The 15,365-nt window shown below is 42.1% G+C and overlaps 2 protein-coding genes across 9 annotated transcripts in view; one reads left to right on the forward strand and one right to left on the reverse strand.

The window, feature by feature from the left end:
• CNOT6 (CCR4-NOT transcription complex subunit 6) overlaps positions 1–11,252 on the reverse strand; it is a 52,257-nt gene extending 41,005 nt beyond the window's left edge. The window contains exons 1-3 of one of the 6 annotated variants that reach the window (XM_078385680.1): positions 11,044–11,223; positions 7,955–8,296; positions 645–773 (exon numbers count right to left, since the gene is read on the reverse strand). The gene's annotated coding sequence lies outside the window, so the exon portion shown is untranslated. Of the gene's footprint in view, positions 1–644; positions 774–7,954; positions 8,302–11,043 lie in introns of all 6 variants that reach the window. The other 5 variants (XM_072990090.2, XM_072990091.2, XM_078385678.1 and 2 more) reach the window with 5 other exon arrangements.
• Positions 11,253–11,307: 55 nt separating this feature from the next.
• The window catches only part of LOC140704472 (transposon TX1 uncharacterized 149 kDa protein), a 31,443-nt gene continuing 27,385 nt past the window's right edge, over positions 11,308–15,365 (forward strand). Inside the window, exon 1 of one of the 3 annotated variants that reach the window (XR_013541857.1) lies at positions 11,308–11,463. The gene's annotated coding sequence lies outside the window, so the exon portion shown is untranslated. Of the gene's footprint in view, positions 11,464–13,079; positions 13,194–15,365 lie in introns of those variants that run through there. The other 2 variants (XM_072990094.2, XM_072990095.2) reach the window with 2 other exon arrangements.

The raw sequence follows: 15,365 nt of genomic DNA on the forward strand, positions 1-15,365 counted from the left end.
TTATATAAAAATAAATAGAAATCTAATAAATAAATAAAAATCTGCATTGAGATATCTAAACCAGTGAGCTATTCAACAGTTTTTCAGGGTCTGTTTGGGCATACGCATGCACGCACACACACCAACAACCAACTTATGCTTTTTGTGAAAAACTAAATGCAAGCAGAAGTTCATTCAGAATAGCTTGGCAAGTGGTAACAAACACCATTTCTTAAAAAAAGATATTGGCTGACCTGAACAAACAAAAATTTGACTCCCTTTAAATTTCAACATCTGTGACTCCCCGGTGCCACTGTAAAGTATCCCTGTCATGTTTGTTTCTACTATAAATAACAATACCACAAAAGCACTAGCATATCCTTCTACACCTGACAATACTTGAAATCCTATGAATCCAAATTTGTAGGCCCCAACTAATGCTCATAAACATTTTTGCATAATTACTTTTCCACTTGTACTTGAACTGAATAATAAAGAAAAGTATCAAGTATACACATACAGTATTCACCATTCTATGAACTTTCAAACACTAGTTTTCAATGGCTATTTTGCACTTAGTGCAATGTATTATTTAACAGAAAAGCAACTTTTCCTGTTGAAGTCTCATTCCCTAACTGTTTGATTATATTTTACAGAATATTTACCGGTAAAAGTGTGCCAGGATAATAAGGAAATTTCAAGCTGCTGTGGATTTTGCACCCCCTGCCATCAGATTTGCAGTACTCCCGGTCAAATCCACATTGGAAGCCACATATGGCTGACCACTAGGAGAGCTGCAAAACAGATTAAGAAAAAGAAGAGAAAATCCAGTTAGACTAACGTTCCTATTTTGGGTAAAAGGAATTGTAGCAAATAAGCTAAAAACTGGGAGGCTTAAGAGCTTATTTGCATTGCTTTAACCTACGTATAAAGACAGAAAAATCTGAAACACCTGCTATTTTTACTGTCATCTCCTAAAGCACTTTCCATAGTCTATGATATTAATAAAGCAAGTTAGGCTTGTTTCTTAAAGAAACAAAGAGATGCTCAAGTACAGTAGATGTAAGTCAAAGTCACTGCCTCTCGCATCTTCAAGACGTGAAGGTTCAAGCTCTATGCTGAATGAATTCCAGAAGTGAAATGACTTACTGGAATGGATAGTGCAAGGTCCTACAAAGCTTCTTTGTTTGTAGTTCTTAAATTCAGAGCTGAACACAGTTTAATGCCACATACTGTACTCTGTAATTCAGTTGCAATGTGCTCTGTGACTATCTTCAAGGAAGTTGACACATTAGTCTAGATCAGTGGTTCCCAATCTTGGACTGCAATTCACAGAAGCCTTCACCACTAGCTGTGCTAACTAGGGTTTCTGGGAGTTGCAGTCCAAGAACATCTGGGTTATCCGTGGTTGGGAACCACTGGTCTAAATAAAAGTGTACTACAGCATGAACGTAGGGACGTGGTGGCACTGCGAGCTAAACCGCAGAAGCCTGTGCTGCAGGGGCAGAAGACCAAGCAGTCGTAAGATCAAATCCACGCAACGGAGTGAGCGCCCGTCGCTTGTCCCAGCTCCCGCCAACCTAGCGGTTCGAAAGCATGCAAATGCAAGTAGATAAATAGGGACCACTTCGGTGGGAAGGTAACAGCGTTCCGTGTCTAAGTCGCACTGGCCATGTGACCACGGAAGATTGTCTTCGGACAAACGCTGGCTCTATGGCTTGGAAACGGGGATGAGCACCGCCCCCTAGAGTCGCACACGACTGGACAAAAATTGTCAAGGGGAACCTTTACCTTTACAGCATGAATGGTAATAAAAGCAATATATATAAAAAGAATGAAGCGGATCTTTGAGATGTGAGTAGGTTAAAGGGCAATGGGATGTAGGCAAACAGGGCAAGGAAGAAGTCCGAGACTATGAAACAACAATGTGTCGGGGGGGGGGATAACACATTGCCAAAGACAGTAATGAAAGGTTTCATTCTCTTGCTCATTTTCATACTGAAAACTTGAGATGTTACTGAAAAAAAATTTTCAACCAAGGTGAAGATACTTGATTGGACAAGAGAGATTTTATGGATAGAAAAGTATAATCTACAATGAGAAGCACAAACTAGAACCTGAAGCGAATAAAATACAGTACACATACCACTTGTGTGCAGAAAGAGCAGTGCGAAAGAGCTAATCTCTAAGAGTCTATCATGACAGACCATCTCTCTTGCCACATATACTAGTACAGAATTCAACTGTATTAGCTCCAAAATGTCTCATATTCATTCTGTAAATATCTCCAGCATCATTCCTTCATTTAATTCAAGCTTCTGTAAAATGAAGAAACTAGACCCTTGCTCAAAAATATATCTCATCACAGCATTGTACACTAGTTCTTAAAACTACCCTCTCTCCACTCAAGTGCGCTGAGAACATTATTGAATTAAGTGTCCACTAACTGGAAAAGCTTGCCACTGTGGCAATATGGAATGATTGTTTTGCTATTATACAAGTGGAAGACAGGCTTTCTTCTTCAACAGAGAACTGCTTACACAGCATTTGTGCAAGGAGCACAATGCTGCATTACTATGTTGGTGGGACTTTCTACTTAACAGAGGCTTAATAGGATACTGGGCATGACACCTGCTGAAACAGCAGACAACAGAGCCATGTTTGGATTGTCCACAACCACAAAGAATCTTCCTTCCTTTTAGCTGATGAGCTCCCAGTGTGCACATTTTTTATTAATATTGGAGAATAAGTTATTACTCAAGTTGTCACCATATACTATTTTTCTTGTATGAAAATTATACCAAACAAGCAGAAATGTTATCTATTTATAGTCTCGATGTACTACAGGGAATTGCAACTGTAAAGCTGTGTGCTTTGGGCAGAAATTGCTATTTATACAATGTCAAATTCCTACTTCTTGAACATAAGTATCAGCTCAAAATACTTAAATATATATCCTCTATCCAAATTTCCTGTGAATGCAAAATAATCTTAATTGTCAAGGAGAGTACTGTGACAAATTATAAGCAACACCCAATGTCTACTATTCCGCAGTCTAAACATTTTGATGGCCCTCTTGAGTAAACTATGATGTTAGTACAAATTGTACTCAGAGACATGAATCTCAGGCCATGCTGTGAAGGCCGAAGTGTTGCTGCTCTGAACATGATACTCATTCTGATACTACAGTCCATAGGCTATCACTGTACATTATGGGAGAAGGTCAGCCTGCCCACCACAGTGTGGCACCAGCCAAACTTGTTTCCTGGCGCAGTTCCTGTACAAACAGCCTACACTACAAGTAATAAAGAGAAATGCTGAAAAAAAGCACTATGTTCATAGACATGTGTATTTAGACACACAATACACATAAGAAAACTGGCATAGTGAAATTAATATCTAGTTTCTCAACTATTAAAAATACAGACTATTTCCATGGTATTTAAGAAAATGAACATACAAGCCTGATTTAATATCCTCTTTAGCTTTGGTTTCCTACATATTTGGAGTTGTAGCTCTAATTTACAAAGCCTTACACCTTTACTATTGTACTCTATAACCCCCAATTTACATAAAGAATGAAACACTTCCCTGTTTTCAAAGGTCGTGTTATCATGTAATATTTTTCATCCTTAGCACTCACATTTCATGCAAGTAAAATATAGGTCAAGCATAAACATACTTCAGGTGCATAAAATAGCAGCTGTGGAAGCCCGAGCAGCTGACTGCCTGACATACTCCCCACTGAAGTCTTCTCTCCCTGCTTGCATCACAACTGACCTATGACTGACAGCCACCATAGTGCTGTGATTTGTTATCCAAGCTTGGGAAAATTCAGCAATGTACAGTGTCTCTCTGCATGCTTTTGTCCTCCCATAGCATATGTATGCACAGACCAACAGTTTTTACAGTGCCAGGACCCTGCAGACATAACCACTAATGCATATGATGGCCTTTAGGTTGAAGGTTTGAAAGAAGTAGCTTCAATAGCTTTAGCAGCTGACCACTATAGCAGCAAAAGCACTTTGCAGTGCACAGGAATCCTCCCCCACTAATTCCAGCAGGCTCTTAATCTTCAGTCTCCTACAGAGGACTGCAGTAACGAAAGACAGGAGGTCCGCACACATTCAAAATCTATATACAGAGTATCTTAAGCATTAACTTTATGCGGCCATGATGCATTTTCGATGGGATAAATCTGTGATTGTTTTCTGCCTTTTTTTTTCTTTTTCTCAGGCTCTTTTCTGATGAAGGTTCAAGTACCAAAATAAAAAATAAAAAATCTCTGCTTTGCCTTGATTAAATGTTGGTGAGATTCTACCTAGGTAAAACAATTGCTCTTCTGCACATACGTTGCTCAAGTCATTACATGTTTTTCATCCTACATATATCAAGACCCAAAGAACACAAGAACAAATGTTTAATGGAAACACTGTGGGCATGCATCCCCAATTTCTGAACAGCTGCTGTTTTACATCCTACCCGTTTTACATCCTACCCTGAGTGTAAAATTTTTCCTATACTCACAGAAAACTAAGTTCAGTGAGTATAGTTCACAGGAAAAATTCAGTGAGTATAGTTCAGAAACTAAATAACAGTGAATATATGGACTAGGCAAAGAGGTTCAGAAACCCTGGTTGGAACCTCTTAGCCTAGTCCATATATTCACTGTTATTTATTTTTGGACTTTCCCAGGGTTATGCATTTGAACAAACTCTGGGAGGCAGTGGAAGACAGGAGGGTCTGGCATGCTCTGGTCCATGGGGTTACAAAGAGTCGGACACGACTTAATGACCAAACAACAGGGTTATGCAAGGAGGCATCCAGTATCTCTTTAGACAACTACAGGCCCCATTTGTTGCAAAGTGTCATCACCAGCTTGCAAAATGGCAAACCAGAGATTGTATGCATCAGGGCAAGTAAAATAGAACGCTCGACCCACTATGAAGCAGAAAACTAACCTATGAGTTAAAATGCATAGCAGAATATGGTCAGTAATAATGACACAAGATGTCCTTACAAAACTAATAAGCCAGTTTGAAGAAGAGATGCTCTTCTCTGCCAGAGAAAAGATCCTTCACAGCATATACTTTTCCTTTGCAGAACAAATTAATGAATAGTCCTCAGACCAGCCATGATTTTAAAAAATGCTAAACTTAAGCTACCAAGGTTAAATATGACACATTTATTTTTAAGCCACAGATCAGAATAATAATTGCTGCTTAATTGTCACTTTCATCTAAAGTGTAACAAATTGATTTTGCAGCTTTAGGGTGTCTATAGGTGAGAACTATATGAATTTGTAAGAACAAAGTTTGCGTGTGAAATGAAATTTTACAGCCTAACTGCATGTGAGAAATATTTTTTAAGAAAAACTAACTGCTATGCCAAAAATGGTATTTTGTTTAACTTGTCTACCACTACACCTCTGTCTTAAGTAGGTAACTGTGCTGATAGTGTATTTTAGGCAGAGAGCAAAATGTTTTGAACTTCTGACCACTAAATGTTTAAGTTTATATAATATATTGGCTGAAATCCTGTTGCATGTGTAGTAAGTCACGCTACAGTAGGTTCACTGAATCGGTGATGGGAGCCAATTTCTTTGTAAGTTCAACTGATTCAAATGGGCCCACTCTAGCTGCAACTCATTTAGCCGATTCACCAAATCTCCACTGATTTAATGGGCCTATTCTAGTGCAACTTATTATACTAAGCAACAGGATTTCAGCTACAATATCCCAAATGCTTCAAAAAATAGTAGTTTCATATAATTTGGATATCTTATTTAGTTGGCCTAAATATACATCTGGCAATCAATGGCCTAGTGAAGCCTTGTTCTTAACTAGCAATTTTGCCCAGGCAAATGCCAGAAGAGTATGGAGTTCTTAGTTCCAATTTTGCTAGGTCACTGTGCTTTTATGCAGCACAGAGAACAGGAAAAGCCCTCTTACTCTGCCCAGAATAACATTTGCACATTGTTAGTACCAGCATGGAGCATTTTACCTTTCCTGTACCAGCTCACTTCATTTCCATGTCAGATATGTAGAAAGTAGAATTCTCTTTGTCCACCAGAAAATAAAATAAAAGGACTGGTGGCAGCGAAAAGGAAAGTTTCTAGTTCTATTGCCAACCTGTTGTATTCTTCTGCTACCACAGAATAATGGCGGATTACTGATGAAGGGACGTGGTGGCACTGCGGGTTAAACCACAGAAGCCTCTGTGCTGCAAGGTCAGAAGACCTGCAGTCTTAAGATCAAATCCATGCGACAGAGTGAGCCCCCGTTGCTTGTCCCAGCTCCTGCCAACCTAGTGGTTCGAAAGCACACAAAATGCAAAAATGTGAGCAGATTAATAGGTACCACCACAGTGGGAAGGTAATGGTGTTCCGTGTGTAGTCACACTGGCCACAAGACCACGGAAGATTGTCTTCGAACAAAAACACCAGCTCTATGGGTTGGACACGACTGGACAAATTGTCAAGGGGAACCTTTACCTTTACCTTACTGATGAAGGGATGAAGCAGTCTAGGCCTACAACACAGGCTTACTGTGTTTCTATCCTGGCTGTGCAGGAACCAAATTCAATACAGAAACATAGTACATTGATGGCACAAGAATGGAGCCATCTGCTGTCACCAAAGAACTGCCAAGGTCTCATGGCTGCCGCACAGGAATCTTTGTGGTGCAAATCCACATTTTCACCACGAGCCCATTTGCACATCTCTATGACTGATGTACAGAAGGCACTGTTGCTTCCTGCATATCCTTCACATAAATCAAAAACTAGACTTGCAGCTGGTGAAAGGACCATTCTCACTTTCCAGTGCTGTGTGCTGTTCTACTACGCTAGATGTATAGAAGGCAAAGCTTCCTTCCAAAGCCTCAGAATACAAACCAGGATGGTTTTGGCTTCACTTGCCTGGTTTTTACTTGTGAGAGAGTCTGGCCAAGGAAGGATGGAATGTTTCACGCATCAATGCCAATTAAACGGTAGCAAGTTGTAAGACTAAAAACACTCGAGAACCACAACTCACACTAGCCATTGTTAGCATGGTCAATGATAACCGACGCTGTAAGCCGCTGTCTCACAACATTTGGAGGACCAAAACTATCTCTCCCTGACTTTTATAGGTATACAGCAGGTAACACCTTTTGTGGGAAGACTGGCCTAGAGGCAAAGGGGCGCAAATATCTAATATACTGATTAGGTTTGGAGTGGGATTGTGTTTTCTTTTTACAATTCACCACAGATTCCTGTCCATGTTACCATATAGAAATTTTCAACTGCTACACCTTGGAAAGCACAACAGAATGCCTCATAGCCATCTATGCCTAGTACTCTCACACACTGGATATAACATTTGCACAATGCTCAGTGAGGTTATGCTCTATCTGTGCACTGAAATATCAAGTGGTACAGACCATACAAATTGTCTTAGACATGAGCACGAGCTGTTAGCATGGCTCCCAGCATCAGTAACATCACGTTAGAAGGATGTGAACATCAGCATTGGATCTGAAGAGTTATTTAACCTACTTACATATTAATTCTATATTGAATTTAATTAAGATGAACACAGTGCTTTCAGAAGTCCACCTCAACTCTGCCACTCTCAACCAATTTATTTTCCACCAGAAGAATGCAATCTATTGTCAGGTATGGATACAAATGCTGGCATAATTATTTTGAGAAACACCTAGGCCTATCATTTTAACATGCTTATTAAATAATACACCCTATGAATCAATGATCCTTCTAAGCCACACAGCTGTGTTAGCATGCAGCATTGCATTGGGTGCATACAGCCATGCCAGTGTTGTTGCCCATTTGTTTCCAGTTGTGGCGAGAACCCCATGTGCACAGGGCAGAGCCCCTTCCTAGTGCTCCCCAAAATTAGAGAAAACATTGCTATCAATCAATAAAAATTTAAGATGAAAAAGAACATCTGAAGACAGAAAACACTAAAAATCATTACCTGCCCATGCATTTATTTTTATATTTCAGTTCTTCCTCAATGATTCAAGCACAAACAGCCTGAAGTTATCAAGACTGTGCACAAGAGTTCAGAACAAAGTGATGCATATCAGTCTCCTTTAAAACAATGAACTGAGTCCACGCAATTCATGGAAAAGTGAATAAAGGTTTAATCCATATGCGAAAGGCTCCACTTCAGCAACAGTACTGAATAAAACCCCAGAGAAGGCATCATTCCTAGTAGGACACTCCAGAGTCCAGATGAACCAGCAGAGAGAACACAAGGTGGATAATTCTGTAAAATTACCCCAGTGGAAATGATGATAAATCCCAATTACAGGACCTGCTCTAGGATAAAAAGAAATGCAAGACACAATACAATTACTAGTCAACAATGGCAAATCTTTACATGCAAACCAAATAATTACCACAAACATTATTTAATCCTTTTGAATTTAACATGTTATGAATCAATGTTGTAAAATCTAGATAAAGAAATATCCCTGAAATATGTCAGTCCTACAGAAATCCCAGACTGTTTAGAACACAATCAATGTACTGCACTGCAGGAAAAGTATACAGCCTATTAATCTAAACAGAAGAATTTTTCCTACTTCTGATTAATAAGAAAATAATAATCTTCTCATTGCCTTATTTATATATTGCTGAAAAATTCTGGAAACACAGTTTCACTAAAAATTCACAACAGTCTGTACTGAAAACAGCATCTGTTTTCTTCGAAAAATATAATTCTTCATATCTAAAAAAATCATGTACAGGTTGCACAACCAGCAACTGCCATTATATTGTTAAACAAACATTTCCCATATTAGTTTTTTACATTTCTGGTATAGTCCTGGACCGACACAAAAATAAATTTCAGCATTAAAACCCACACATTAATAACACAACCCTCATAGAAATACACAAAGAAAGCCATTTTTCTCAGCAAATTCACAACTGTTTGCACTTTTTAGACACTAGCATTCCCCCCTTTATTACTTGCAATTTGCTGACATTAGCTTTCTTAGCACCTAATTTTATTAGACAGCCCTTCCACATAAACACACATGGAACAGACACCCAAAAGATTGGCATAATGGCATTCCAGTCCTTCTATTTACCCCTACATGTGAGTTCTAGAGTCTCTTTGCATCACCCACCTACCTGCACAGCAATACAATGCCTGCCCCCCATCTTATTACATTGGACACCACCGCTGTCAATCACTTCAGCTAAAGCTCTTTCCTTTCTATTTCCAACACAGGCTGTCTATTGTGGCCTCCTTATTGCCAGCGAGGCCTTTTAGCCCCAAGAGCCATGCAAGCAAGCTTTTCATTGACCATGAAATACAGACGCCTGCTTTCAAGGAGGCAAAGCAGGCGGCTTACTCATTCTCAGTAGAGCTTCTTTTTTTCTTCTTCTTTTTTTTTGGAAGTTAGGTGTTCAAATTCGAACAGCAGTTTCTTCTAGAAACAAGGAAGAGTGTCGAAGGGCAGAGACACACACGTCCCCTGCAAGGCCCCCTTTCTTCCTCCTTATTTCTAGAGAGGACCCCCAGAAAGGCTTAAGCCTGCAGCTAGTTTCATCTGTCCCTGTCATCTTGCAGCTGCCTTGGTGTGTGTGTGTGCAAACATTTACAGAGGGTGCCATGCTAGGCCATGTGCCTATCCCTTCACCAGATCGACATCTGCACGTTTTTGGAAGCCTAATGGCATCTAGAAGCAGCAGGTGAAGGGGCCTTTCTTCCTCTTCCTCCTCCCACTTCAAATAAGGGCCCACCTCCGACCTCCCGGGCCCCCCACCAGCCCAGCTCCTCGGCTGTTGTCAACAAGCCTCCCGAACGTCACTTCCTCCAGAACCTTCCCACAGCTTCCAGGAAGGCTCACCCACCCCCTTTCAAACGCAAAACAACCGTCCTTTTTGCCTAGGCCAGAAACTTTTTCCCTCTCCTTGTGAGGGACTCGGTGCCTTCTCCTACCAGGGCACCGAGTCTTGCATTTGCTGCAGACGAGACGCTTTTCGTCTGGTGGCATTTTAAGTTAAGCTCCTGATCTTCCTTCTCCCCCCCCCTTCGCACATATACACAACACCACAAACGGGCACCAATAATTTATATATATTTTATATGTATATATTTAAAACCGCCTACAAAACCTTGGTAGCAAAAGGGACCCCCTCTCAAGCGCCTGTACACGAGCACCACGTCCCTGTTCGTAGTTTTATTGGCCACCCCTCCCTCTTCATCTCTCCCTAGTCCCCAAAATGCCCACTCCCCCCCCAAAAAAAGATTCCTGCCCCAAGGTGCCCGATATAAAAGCCTTTAAAACCCGCCAGGAAGACTTGGGCCTTGCACTCCTCCTCATATTTACAGACTCTGGGAAACTCCTGCCTCTCCTCGTTGTCCGCCCCCGTCCCCCGCCCCCTCTTTTACTGTCGAAAGGAGTCGCGGGGGCTTCCCTTCGACTGCCATAATATTTCTCCTTAGGATTACCCCCCAAACGGTCGCCACTCGCTCCCCCGAGGACAGAAAACATGCCCCCACCTCACCCGCGGGTGCCCTCCCCCCCCCTTGTCCCGGAGTACCAATATCGGCGCCCCACTCCTGTCACGCAGGGGCATCCCCAACTGCCCCCCTCGTCCACATTGCCTTTTCCTCTCCCACGACACCTCGACCCACAAGGCGTTTCTCCCTCAGCCCCGCGGAAAGTCAGCTATTTGCGCCCCCCCCCCGCTCGCCTCTAATTCTGCCCGACCTCGAAGCAGCGGCGCTCTCCGCCTCCCTCTCTCCCTTCCCCCCCCCACACACACTACTGTCCGGGCATCGCTTCTCCCCCCTTTTCTGCCCACAGAGCAGCCCCAACCGTTTCCCTTCTTCGCCCTCCTCCCTTCGGGTTGCCCCCCCTCCCGTTGGAAAGCTGCCCTCCTCAAGCGGCTGCCACGGCCCCCACCCCACCGATCTGCCCAGGAAGGAGAAAAGAAGGGCACCCCCCCCCCCCGGAGCGGTGCTGGGCCGACGGGGCTGCTGCTGCCACCGCCGCCTTCGGGCTCTTCTCTTCTCCCCCCCCTCTCGCCCGCCCCTTTCCGTACCTGTAGCTGCAGCATCCCCGTCGCTGCACTGCCTGCCTGGCTCTTTGTTTCCTGCCGCGGGCCGGACGGGAGAACTGGCTCCCCCCACCTCCTCCTTCGCCTCCTCCTTCTTTTCCTCCTCCGCCTCCTTCTCACACTCATTGAAAGCAAACAAGCATCATGGCGGCGGCTTGTAACGACGGCAGGGGCGGCGAGGAAGCCCGGCCCACATCGCTCCGATCGGCCCCGCCGAGGCCGCCCACTCCCTGCCGCTATTGGGTGGAAGGGGAAGGCGGGGCGGGCTCCGCGGGCGGCGGCGGCGGTTGAGGCAGCCCGCGGGCCGAACGGCCACCGAGGAGAGGCCGGGCTCTCCCCGCCAAGCCCTGCTTTTGTCTCTTGCGGGAAGAGGAGCGCTTCCAGTTGGAGCATGCTTACACGGGAGTAAGCTCAACGGGGCGAAGGGGGACTTACCTTTGAGTAAACACGCGTGTGGGGGGGGAGCCTGGTACACTGGGTCTGGGAGAGGGTGGGGAAGGGCGAGTGGGGCAGCCCAGGTGTGTCAGACCCTCCCCCCCCCGGCTGTAGCTGGGACCCACCGGGCGCCGTTTGCGGCAAGGATCCACTCTGGAGCGACAGTTGATGGGGCTTACTTCCGAGTAGGACGGGAGCGTGGCCGGGCAGGGGGCTGAACTCTCGGCTTGGGATAGAGAGACCGAAAGGGATGAAGCGGGACGCTTTGGCGGCAGTTCCATGGGAAGATTTGTCGTTTTCTAGGCAAGGAGACACAATGCTGTGCTGATTTTTGTCTCTCTCTCTGTGTGTGTGTGTGTGTGTGTGTGTGTGCGCGCGCGCGCGCGCGCGCGTAGATAGATAGATTTTGCGTATGTGTGTGTGTATATATATATATAGAGAGAGAGAGAGAGAGAGAGAGAGAGAGAGAGAGAGAGAGTATAGATAGGTAGAGTGTTTGTGTGTGTATGTATGTGTATGCACATCATATACATTATATATGTGTGTTTATCTGTGTGTGTGTAAATATAATGGATGAGATGAATGCTATGAGATGAGGGAATTTCTGTAGAGTTCTGCGTATTTAGGGCAAACTACCACTACTTGGTGGTAGTTTGTCATTTGTTGACTTGCTGGCTGTCGGGCAGCTGCAAAGAACCCTGCTTCCTTTTTAAAAAACTGCAATCTGTTGTGCCCATGCAACATGATGATGTTCTCTATTCCCTAGTTTTGATTACTCCTTTTGACTCCTCAAAAACTCTCTGATCACTTATGTCTGTGTGCCTATAGCACATACCCATGCTTTTGCTCTTTGAAATTGTTCCTATGACCGTCTATGTCAAATTGCCCCAGCCAGAGAGAAGGAAGTTTCATTTTAGGAGTTACTATAAGGGCATGCTAAAAGCCATCCATAACTTGATAGTGGGAGGAGGGTGCTAACTGGTTGTTTGTTTGTTTGTTTTTAGTAAATAAACAAGCAGAAGAGCTGAGTTAGAAGTTTGTTGATAGGGGTTTTATGTAATTTGAAGGGGGAAATTGAAGCAGTCAATTCATTTCAGTAAGATTTGAACAGAATAGAGAGGGAGAATTTGGTAAAGGTGAATTCACAATCTAAACAAGTCAGAACAGAAGCAATCAAGTTTGCCTAGTGTTTCTTGGTTGGCTTAGTTTAGAACAGAGTGCAGTGCTTCATATGTGCCTCCTTCCTTATCAGTGGCTAGATTGGATGGTCCGTAGGGTCCCTTCCAGCTCTGCGGTTCTAAGATTATTTATCACCATCATCATTATTATTTGGGTTAAAATATACTGGTATTTTTAGCTCCACTCTTTTTTCTTTGACCTTCCCCACCACAAATACACCCCCCTCTGGAATTGAAATTGGCCCTCAGCCTAAAAGAAATTCCCTACCCTTGTTGTAAAAGAATATGTTGAGTGTAGAATTTGAAGATCCGCCTTTTAAACAGTGCAGATATACTTCTGGCTTAACAGCAGTGGGCGTGTTTTGAGGTTGAAGGGGTAACTTTTGTGGCTCAGAGGGGTTTAAACATATGTTTCCAGAGTCCCAGTCCAACTTTATCTTCTACTACAACATCCTGGCTCCTAGATAACTACAGGAGGGACATTATTGAAGAAAGGGGCCCTATACAGTATTTGAAGTGAAGGTACAGTATGGAGACTTTGCTGTGTCAGCGGACAGAGTGTGAATACCTAGTCATGTCGGGAGCAAGAGGAGTTAACCTTGGTTCAGGGTACTAGGATCGAGTATTTGGAAATCAAAAACCAATCATTTGCCTCATGAAATAGTAACACTTAAATATATTTTAATACTGGAGGAAGGTGTATTATGTTAGCATTTGTTGTATGATCAGTTGTAAATGTAGCTGAGTTATTTTAAAGCCAAACAGATGGCTTGGAATCAACTACTAACATCTTATAGTTTATAAATGCCAGGGTGGATAATAATCACAATTAAACAAAAAAAGTTTTAAAAATTTAAATAATAATAATAACATGTTTAATTTAAATCAAATCTACCCTGCTTTTAAAAGGCATAGATGCAGTCATTCTTCCATCAGCTATAAGAACGGAGTTTATAAGCAATACTGCTTTATTGTTACCAGCCAGAATTCTGTTGGAGATTTCTGTGTATGAAAATTACATTGCACAACTCACTGTGGCAAATTGCTCCTAACAAGGTGACAGTCGCATTACTAGGTGCATGCCTGTTGCCTAATCAAGCATGTACTTTGTAAGGCAACCAGAGTTTCATTCCTTAGTGGCAGTTGGCTGTAGTGAGTTACGGTAAGCAATTTATGCACATGTAAATCACTGACAAGGGTTTTGCCATTGTGTGTGTGCATAAGAAACGGTGATTAATTATACAATAGAAATGTCACATTGTCCATAATGTCACATGAGTGTTCATTTATTCACTTATATGCCACCTTTCTCCCTACAGGGGACCCAAGGTGGCTTACAACAGATAAAACAGCAGATTTAAAACACTATACAGTATAAATATCATATTTTAAAAAAACAATTAAACATATATTAAAGTTTAAAATCTAATTTCAAAAAAATACAAAAACATTTAAAAACCTTTAAGTTAAGAATCAGTATTCCTGAGATAACTTAGTGCTTAAAAGCCTGCCTGGGGAGGGAAAGACAAGAGGGAGGGGGACAAACTGGTTTCTCAAGGCAATTAACGCTAGCTTGGCTGTTAAGAATCAGATCCTTAGAATGTAAAAAGTTTATTTCATGTTAATAATTGCAAAGATTGGTCTTAAGTTTGTCAGTTAATGGTATTCCGTTTATGAACGCAGGGGGAATTGTGTAAGCATAGGACTTGGCCTTTACAACACCTTTATTGCTCAAGTTTATTAATTCCTCTTAAACTTTTTAAAATAAAACCTTCCTGTTAAAAAATACTTCTACAGTGGTGCCTCGCTAGATGATAATAATCCGTTCCACTGAAATCACTATTTAGTGAAATCATCGTCTAGCGTAAAGCATTTCCCCATTGGAACGCATTGAAACCTGTTTAATGTGTTCCAGTGGGAAGAATCATCGTTGTCTAGCGAAGATCCAATGAGCTGTTTAAATCGCTGTCTTGCGAAGCTTAAGTCCCTGTTTGCAAGCACGTAAGGAGCTGTCAAAATCGTCGTCTAGCGAAAATCAGTTTGCGAAGCAAGGACCAAACATTGTCCAGCAAAATTCCCCCATAGAATCACTGTTTTGCAAATCGCTATAGCGATTGCAAAAAGCCAATGTCTAGCGAAAAAACTGTCATGCGGGGTAATTGTCTAGCGAGGCACCACTGTATATATGTTTTCTAAAATACATGCGTTCAAGCTTCAATTCATGTTGAAAGTTTATGTTTCATCTGATCAAATCAATGTTTCTTGTTTTGATTATTTCCTTCTAAATATAAATATATGTGTATTTAATATATTATTTTATATATTTTTATATTAGAGAGAGAGAGAGAGAGAGAAGGGTGTTTTTTTCTGTGTTTATATCTTTTTCTGTTCTTAAGTACAGTACTGAGCAGAAAGTGCCAGCCTGCAGAATGCATTCTTTGTTTTTTAAAAAAAAGCTTTCTGCACATGTTACTTTTTCTCTTTTTCCCAAGTCCAGGAAATGTGCCTTTAAAAAGTACTTTCATAGATTCACTTTTTCATAGGTAGAAATGACACGTGGCACCCATTTCCAGTCTGTGGTTCTTCAGCCTGTTTACACTGGATTGTTAACATAATCTTAGAAATTCATAATCTTATAAGTAATCTGAGAACAAAGAAGGTGTCCAAACATGCCTGGACTGGACCAAACAAGTA

The sequence above is a fragment of the Pogona vitticeps genome, chromosome 2 (assembly GCF_051106095.1).
Source record: "Pogona vitticeps strain Pit_001003342236 chromosome 2, PviZW2.1, whole genome shotgun sequence".
Taxonomy (NCBI): domain Eukaryota; kingdom Metazoa; phylum Chordata; class Lepidosauria; order Squamata; family Agamidae; genus Pogona; species Pogona vitticeps.